The 10,000-nt window shown below is 51.4% G+C and overlaps 1 protein-coding gene across 1 annotated transcript in view; it reads right to left on the minus strand.

The window, feature by feature from the left end:
* The window catches only part of LOC116958295 (protein FAM43A-like), a 202,733-nt gene that overhangs the window by 56,007 nt on the left and 136,726 nt on the right, over positions 1 to 10,000 (minus strand). The window lies entirely within an intron of this gene.

The following is a 10,000-nucleotide window of genomic DNA, read 5'->3' on the forward strand; positions in this document are numbered from 1 at the left end:
GTGGTTGTTGTGTATTGGTGTTGTAGTTGGTGGTGGTTGTGTATTGGTGTTGTGGTTGGTGGTGGTGGTTGTTGTGTATTGGTGTTGTGGTTGGTGGTGGTTGTTGTGTATTGGTGTTGTGGTTGGTGGTGGTTGGTTGTTGGTGTTGGTGGTTGGTTGTTGTTGTTGTTGACTCGGCTTGAGTTGACGGCCTAACAAGTCGAATCTAAGACAGCAGAGTCCCTCAGATGTCTCCAACTAAAGCAACTTCTATCGCCTGCGACTCCACAAACCTTCAACTTTTAAAAAAATTTACCTCAGAAGTTAAAAAATAAAATGCGTCTATGAGGCTTGCCAACAGCGGACGTATTATTATATCGACGTCGCTACGCCTCGAGGAGACTTACAAGGCAGTAACTTTAATAGCTTTAACAATTTGTTAATAATGAACTCTCTCCCACCCCTCTTCGTCGAGTGTGGCCAAGATTTTCCCGCGCAAAAAAATTAAAACGGAAGCTGGGCGGCACGCGCACCGCTAATTTAAAACACTCATCTACATTTTTTTATTTGATAATTAAAAAAAATATAATAAAATACCTCATCAACCTCACTGTGATTGGAAATGTAAACTTATTCACTTCGCCGTTGAGATAATTAACGAAAAAAAATTAGAGAGATTTTTTTGTAATTATTTTTAAAAAGCGATCGCAGTCCACCTCGCTCCCTCGCTCGGGGTTCGGTTTTAACGAGGAGAGCCGAGGGGGGCGTGGCCAAGCCGCGCCCCGCCCCTCTCCCCTCGCCTCTCATAGCCGAGCTCCTCCGGAAGTTGCCGAAGTATTTCCGAACTCGCTCGCTCGCAGCGTTCTCATTGGTCAAGGCGGTTCCGCGAGGATTGGCCAATCGGTGATCGACTCGCCGCGTTCATTCATTCATAAGTTATGAAGCCATTCAAAGATTGAGGAATGAGCCCGCGGACTCGTTCACTCAGCCACTCACGCAGTCATTCACTCATCCACTCATTCACTCATTCACTCAACCACTGATTCACTAACTCAGCCACTCATTCACTCAGCCACTCATTCACTCAGCCACTCATTCACTCAACCACTCATTCACTAACTCAGCCACTCATTCACTCAGCCACTCATTCACTCAGCCACTCATTCACTCAGCCACTCATTCACTCAACCACTCATTCACTAACTCAGCCACTCATTCACTCAGCCACTCATTCACTCAGCCACTCATTCACTCAACCACTCATTCACTCAGCCACTCATTCACTCAACCACTCATTCACTCAACCACTCATTCACTCAACCACTCACTCATTCATTCAGCCACTCATTCACTCAACCACTCACTCATTCACTAACTCAGCCACTCATTCACTCAGCCACTCATTCACTCAGCCACTCACTCATTCACTAACTCAACCACTCATTCACTCAGCCACTCATTCACTCAACCACTCACTCATTCACTAACTCGGCCACTCATTCACTCAGCCACTCATTCACTCAACCACTCACTCATTCACTAACTCGGCCACTCATTCACTCAGCCACTCATTCACTCAACCACTCACTCATTCACTAACTCAGCCAACCACTCACTCAGACAATCATTCACTCAGCCACTCACTCATTCACTAACTCAGCCAACCACTCAGACAGTAATTAACTCAGCCACTCATTCACTCAACCACTCACTCATTCACTAACTCAGTCACTCAACCACTCATTCATTCACTAACTCAGCCACTCATTCACTCAGCCACTCATTCACTCAACCACTCACTCATTCACTAACTCGGTCACCCACTCACTCAGCCACTCATTCACTCAACCACTCACTCATTCACTAACTCGGTCATCCACTCACTCAGCCATTCATTCACTCAACCACTCACTCATTCACTAACTCGGTCACCCACTCACTCAGCCACTCATTCACTCAACCACTCACTCATTCACTAACTCGGTCACGCACTCACTCAGCCACTCATTCACTCAACCACTCATTCACTCAACCACTTACTCATTCACTAGCTCAGCCAACCACTCAGACAGTCATTCACTCAGCCACTCATTCACTCAACCACTCACTCATTCACTAACTCAGTCACCCACTCACTCATTCGCCCACTCGTTCACTCACTCATTCACTTACTCACTCACTTACTCATTCACTCCCTCATTCACTCACTCATTCACTCGTTCACTCACTCATTCACTTACTCATTCACCCACTCATTCACCCACTCGTTAATTTACTAATTCACTTCCTCACTTACCCACTCCCTCATTCACTCAATCACCATCACCACCACCATCACCACCATCACCATCATCACCATCATCACCACCATCATCATCACCACCATCACCATCATCACCACCATCATCATCACCATCACCATCATCACCACCATCATCACCACCATCACCATCATCACCACCATCATCACCACCATCATCACCACCACCATCACCACCATCACCACCATCACCATCACCACCATCACCACCATCATCATCACCACCACCACCATCACCACCACCATCATCATCATCACCACCATCACCATCACTATCATCACCATCATCACCATCATCATCACCACCATCACCACCACCATCACCACCATCATCATCATCACCACCATCACCATCATCACCACCACCATCACCACCATCACCATCACTACCATCATCACCATCATCACCATCATCACCATCACCACCACCATCACCACCACCACCATCATCATCACCACCACCATCATCATCATCACCACCATCATCACCACCATCACCATCACCACCATCACCACCATCACCATCATCACTACCATCACCATCACCACCATCATCACCATCACCATCATCACCACCATCACTATCATCACCACCATCATCACCACTACCATCATCATCACCACCATCATCACCACCACCACCATCATCACCACCATCACCATCACCACCATCACCACCATCACCACCATCATCACCACCACCATCACCACCACCACCATCACCACCATCATCATCACCACCATCACCACCACCATCACCACCACCATCATCACCACCACCATCATCATCACCACCATCACCACCACCATCACCACCACCACCACCATCACCACCATCACCACCACCACCATCATCACCACCACCATCACCACCACTACCATCACCACCATCACCATCACCACCACCACCATCACCACCATCACCACCACCACCATCATCACCATCATCATCACCACCATCATCATCACCACCACCACCACCATCACCACCACCACCATCACCACCACCACCACCATCACCACCATCATCACCACCACTACCATCACCACCACTACCATCACCACCATCACCACCACCATCACCACCACCATCACCACCACCACCATCACCACCACCATCACCACCACCATCACCACCACCATCACCACCACCATCACCACCACCATCACCACCACCACCACCATCACCACCACCATCACCACCACCATCACCACCACCATCACCACCATCACCACCACCATCACCACCACCATCACCACCACCATCACCACCACCATCACCACCACCACCATCATCACCACCACCACCATCATCACCACCATCACCATCATCACCACCACCACCATCATCACTACCATCACCATCACCACCACCACCATCATCACCACCACCACCATCATCACCACCACCACCATCATCACCACCACCACCATCATCACCACCACCACCATCATCACTACCATCACCATCATCACCACCACCACCATCATCACCACCACCACCATCATCACCACCATCACCACCATCACCACCACCACCATCATCACCACCACCACCATCATCACTACCATCACCACCACCACCATCATCACCACCACCACCATCATCACCACCACCACCATCATCACCACCACCACCATCATCACTACCATCACCATCATCATCACCACCACCACCACCATCACCACCATCACCACCACCACCATCATCACCACCACCACCATCATCACTACCATCACCATCACCACCACCATCATCACCACCACCACCATCATCACCACCACCACCATCATCACCACCACCACCATCATCACCACCACCACCATCATCACCACCACCACCATCATCACTACCATCACCATCATCATCACCACCATCACCACCATCACCACCAGCACCACCACCACCACCATCATCACCACCATCACCACCATCACCAGCACCACCATCATCACTACCATCACCACCATCACCACCACCATCACCACCACCATCACCACCTCCATCACCACCACCATCACCACCAGCCCACAGGGGATTGTTGTTGTTGTTGTGGCCGTCCGTCCGTCCGTCGTGCATCCAACAATGGGAGGGGAGGGGGCTGGGTGGGGAGGGTGGGGAGGGAGGGGCTGGGTGGGAGGGGCTGGGTGGGGGGTGGGTGGGAGGGGTGGGGCTGAGTGGGGAGGGGCTGGGTGGGGGGGTGGGGAGGGTGGGGAGGGGTGTGGCTGGGTGGAAGGGGAGGGGCTAGGTGGGGGGTTGGAGGGGTGGGGCTGGGTGGGAGGGGTGGGAGGGGTGGGAGGGGCTGAGTGGGGAGGGGCTGGGTGGGAGGGGCTGGGTGGGGGGTGGGAGGGGTAGGGCTGAGTGGGGAGGGGCTGGGTGGGGAGGGGCTGGGTGGGGGGTGGGAGGGGTGTGGCTGGGTGGGGAGGGGCTGGTCACCCCGTGGTGCCCCCCTTATAAAACTCAACGTTTCACCGACTCACGCCGGCTTGTCCCCGCCCTCACAGTCGGGCATCTTGTGCTGAACGCACCACCAACACCACGTGGTGGTGCCACTGTTGACCCTGGCCATTGACCGAGCTACCCAAACATTCCTACCAGCAGCTCCATCCCTCCCTCGGCAGGAGATTGTGTTCATGTTCACCACGTGAGGCGCTACTTAGCTGCTGTCTCGCTACCACGAGTGATAGCGAGACAGCAGAGTGGCTGATATCATCATCATAATCATCATCGCCACGTGGACATTTATACCAGCACACCCATAAAGACTCACAGAGACCCAGATTCATAGAGACCCATACTCATAGAGACCCACACAGACCCACAGAGACCCATACTCGTAGAGACCCACACAGACCCACAGAGACCCACACAGACCCACAGAGACCCATACTCATAGAGACCCAGACTCATAGAGACCCACAGAGACCCATACTCATAGAGACCCACACAGACCCACAGAGACCCATACTCATAGAGACCCTCAGAGACCCATACTCATAGAGACCCATAGAGACCCATAGAGACCCACAGAGACCCATACTCATAGAGACCCACACAGACCCACAGAGACCCAGACTCATAGAGACCCATAGAGACCCACAGAGACCCACACTCATAGAGACCCATAGAGACACATAGAGACCCACAGAGACCCATACTCATAGAGACCCATAGAGACCCATAGAGACCCACAGAGACCCATACTCATAGAGACCCACACAGACCCACAGAGACCCAGACTCATAGAGACCCACAGAGACCCAGACTCATAGAGACCCATAGAGACCCACAGAGACCCACACTCATAGAGACCCAGACTCATAGAGACCCATAGAGACCCATACTCGTAGAGACCCAGACTCATAGAGACCCATAGAGACCCATACTCATAGAGACCCAGACTCATAGAGACCCACAGAGACCCAGACTCATAGAGACCCAGAATCATAGAGACCCATAGAGACCCACAGAGACCCAGACTCATAGAGACCCACAGAGACCCATACTCATAGAGACCCACACAGACCCACAGAGACCCATACTCATAGAGACCCACACAGACCCACAGAGACCCAGACTCATAGAGACCCATAGAGACCCACAGAGACCCACACTCATAGAGACCCATAGAGACCCATAGAGACCCACAGAGACCCATACTCATAGAGACCCATAGAGACCCATAGAGACCCACAGAGACCCATACTCATAGAGACCCACACAGACCCACAGAGACCCAGACTCATAGAGACCCACAGAGACCCAGACTCATAGAGACCCATAGAGACCCACAGAGACCCATACTCATAGAGACCCTCAGAGACCCATACTCATAGAGACCCATAGAGACCCATAGAGACCCACAGAGACCCATACTCATAGAGACCCACACAGACCCACAGAGACCCAGACTCATAGAGACCCATAGAGACCCACAGAGACCCACACTCATAGAGACCCATAGAGACCCATAGAGACCCACAGAGACCCATACTCATAGAGACCCATAGAGACCCATAGAGACCCACAGAGACCCATACTCATAGAGACCCACACAGACCCACAGAGACCCAGACTCATAGAGACCCACAGAGACCCAGACTCATAGAGACCCATAGAGACCCATACTCGTAGAGACCCAGACTCATAGAGACCCATAGAGACCCATACTCATAGAGACCCAGACTCATAGAGACCCACAGAGACCCAGACTCATAGAGACCCAGAATCATAGAGACCCATAGAGACCCACAGAGACCCAGACTCATAGAGACCCACAGAGACCCATACTCATAGAGACCCACACAGACCCACAGAGACCCATACTCATAGAGACCCACACAGACCCACAGAGACCCAGACTCATAGAGACCCATAGAGACCCACAGAGACCCACACTCATAGAGACCCATAGAGACCCATAGAGACCCACAGAGACCCATACTCATAGAGACCCATAGAGACCCATAGAGACCCACAGAGACCCATACTCATAGAGACCCACACAGACCCACAGAGACCCAGACTCATAGAGACCCACAGAGACCCAGACTCATAGAGACCCATAGAGACCCATACTCATAGAGACCCAGACTCATAGAGACCCATAGAGACCCATACTCATAGAGACCCAGACTCATAGAGACCCACAGAGACCCAGACTCATAGAGACCCATAGAGACCCACAGAGACCCACACTCATAGAGACCCAGACTCATAGAGACCCATAGAGACCCATACTCATAGAGACCCAGACTCATAGAGACCCATAGAGACCCATACTCATAGAGACCCAGACTCATAGAGACCCACAGAGACCCAGACTCATAGAGACCCAGAATCATAGAGACCCATAGAGACCCACAGAGACCCAGACTCATAGAGACCCACAGAGACCCATACTCATAGAGACCCACACAGACCCATAGAGACCCATACTCATAGAGACCCACACAGACCCACAGAGACCCATACTCATAGAGACCCTCAGAGACCCACAGAGACCCATACTCATAGAGACCCACACAGACCCACAGAGACCCATACTCATAGAGACCCTCAGAGACCCACAGAGACCCATACTCATAGAGACCCACAGAGACCCACAGAGACCCATACTCATAGAGGCCCACACAGACCCACAGAGACCCATACTCATAGAGACCCACAGAGACCCACAGAGACCCATACTGCGCTACGAACCTGGCGACCCGAGTTCGATTCCCGCTCACGGTCAACACCACCAGTGACGATCATTTGAACAGGTGCTGGGCGTCCCCTAGGTCGACTCAGCCTCAACTGAGTAGGTGCTGCAGTGGTGGTGGTGGTGTCGTGGTGGTGTGGTGGTGGTTTTGATCGTGGTGGTGGTGTAGTGGTGGTGGTGGTGTAGTGGTGGTGTCGTGGTGGTGTAGTGGTGTAGCGGTGGTGGTGTAGCGGTGGTGGTGTAGTGGTGGTGGTGGTGTAGTGGTGGTGTAGTGGTCGTGGTGGTGTAGTGAACACCGCTAGCACTGGGGGAGAGACAAAGGCGGCCGGGCGTGGTGGTGGTGCTGGCCACCCACCCCCTCTGTGTGTAGCCACAGTGCCGGTAGCCTTCATACAGGGAGGGAAAAAAGTATTTGATCCCCTGCTGATTTTGTACGTTTGCCCACTGACAAAGAAATGATCAGTCTATAATTTTAATGGTAAGTTTATTTGAACAGTTAGAGACAGAATAACAACAAGAAAATCCGGAAAAACGCATGTCAAAAATGTTATAAATTGATTTGCATTTTAATGAGGGAAATAGGTATTTGACCCCCCTCTCAATCAGAAAGATTTCTGGCCCCCAGCTGTCTTTTATACAGGTAACGAGCTGACATTAGGAGCACACTCTTAAAGGGAGTGCTACACGGGGGATCTTTGTCTGTGTGTAGGTGCTACTGACAGCACTTGCCCCTACAGCCTGCTAGAGGCTACACGGGGGATCTTTGTCTGTGTGTAGGTGCTACTGACAGCACTTGCCCCTACAGCCTGCTAGAGGCTACACGGGGGATCTTTGTGTGTAGGTGCTACTGATAGCACTTGCCCCTACAGCCTGCTAGAGGCTACACGGGGGATCTTTGTCTGTGTGTAGGTGCTACTGACAGCACTTGCCCCTACAGCCTGCTAGAGGCTACACGGGGGATCTTTGTCTGTGTGTAGGTGCTACTAACAGCACTTGCCCCTACAGCCTGCTAGAGGCTACACGGGGGATCTTTGTGTGTAGGTGCTACTGATAGCACTTGCCCCTACAGCCTGCTAGCGGCTACACGGGGGATCTTTGTCTGTGTGTAGGTGCTACTGACACACTTGCCCCTACAGCCTGCTAGAGGCTAGACGGGGGATCTTTGTCTTTGTATGTACGTGTGTAAATTAAACTTCTTTAGCACCGTACGTAGCCAACTGTTTTAATCTGTGGGTCTCTCTGAGATCTGGGTGTCTATGGGTCTCTGTGGTTGTGTGTATGTGTGGCTGTGTGTCTCTGTTGTTGTGTGTATGGGTGTCTGTGTGTCTCTGTTTTTGTGTGTATGTGTGTCTGTGTGTCTCTGTGGTTGTGTGTATGGGTGTCTGTGTGTCTCTGTGGTTGTGTGTATGGGTGTCTGTGTGTCTCTGTGGTTGTGTGTATGGGTGTCTGTGTGTCTCTGTGGTTGTGTGTGTGTCTGTCTGTGTGTCTCTGTGGTTGTGTGTATGGGTGTCTGTGTGTCTCTGTGGTTGTGTGTATGGGTGTCTGTGTGTCTCTGTGATTGTGTATGGGTGTCTGTGTGTCTGTGTGTCTCTGTGGTTGTGTGTATGTGTGTCTGTGTGTGTCTGTAGTTGTGTGTATGTGTGTCTGTGTCTCTGTGGTTGTGTGTCTGTGTGTCTCTGTGGTTGTGAGTATGGGTGTCTGTGTGTCTCTGTGGTTGTGTATGTGTGTCTGTGTCTCTGTGGTTGTGTGTCTGTGTGTCTCTGTGGTTGTGAGTATGGGTGTCTATGTGTCTCTGTGGTTGTGTGTCTGTGTGTCTGTTTGTGTCTCTGTGGTTGTGTGTATGTGTGTCTGTGTGTCTCTGTGGTTGTGTGTATGGGTGTCTGTGTGTCTCTGTGGTTGTGTGTATGGGTGTCTGTGGGTCTCTGTGGTTGTGTATGGGTGTCTGTGTGTCTCTGTGGTTGTGTGTATGTATGTCTGTGTGTCTCTGTTGTTGTGTGTATGTATGTCTGTGTCTCTGTAGTTGTGTGTATGTGTGTCTGTGTGTCTCTGTGGTTGTGTGTATGTGTGTCTGTGTGTATGGGTGTCTGTGTATCTCTTCTGGTTGTCTGTCTGTGTGTCTCTGTGGTTGTGTGTATGTGTATGTGTGTCTGTGTGTCTCTGTGGTTGTGTGTGTGGGTGTCTGTGTGTCTCTGTGGTTGTGTGTGTGGGTTGCTGTGTGTCTCTGTGGTTGTGTGTATGGGTGTATGTGTGTCTGTGGTTGTGTGTCTGTGTGTCTCTGTGGTTGTGAGTATGGGTGTCTATGTGTCTCTGTGGTTGTGTGTCTGTGTGTCTGTTTGTGTCTCTGTGGTTGTGTGTATGTGTGTCTGTGTGTCTCTGTGGTTGTGTGTATGGGTGTCTGTGTGTCTCTGTGGTTGTGTGTATGGGTGTCTGTGGGTCTCTGTGGTTGTGTATGGGTGTCTGTGTGTCTCTGTGGTTGTGTGTATGTATGTCTGTGTGT

The sequence above is a fragment of the Petromyzon marinus genome, chromosome 75, assembly GCF_048934315.1.
Source record: "Petromyzon marinus isolate PM22_M1 ecotype Great Lakes invasive population chromosome 75, UKy_Petmar_22M1.pri1.0, whole genome shotgun sequence".
Lineage (NCBI taxonomy): Eukaryota > Metazoa > Chordata > Hyperoartia > Petromyzontiformes > Petromyzontidae > Petromyzon > Petromyzon marinus.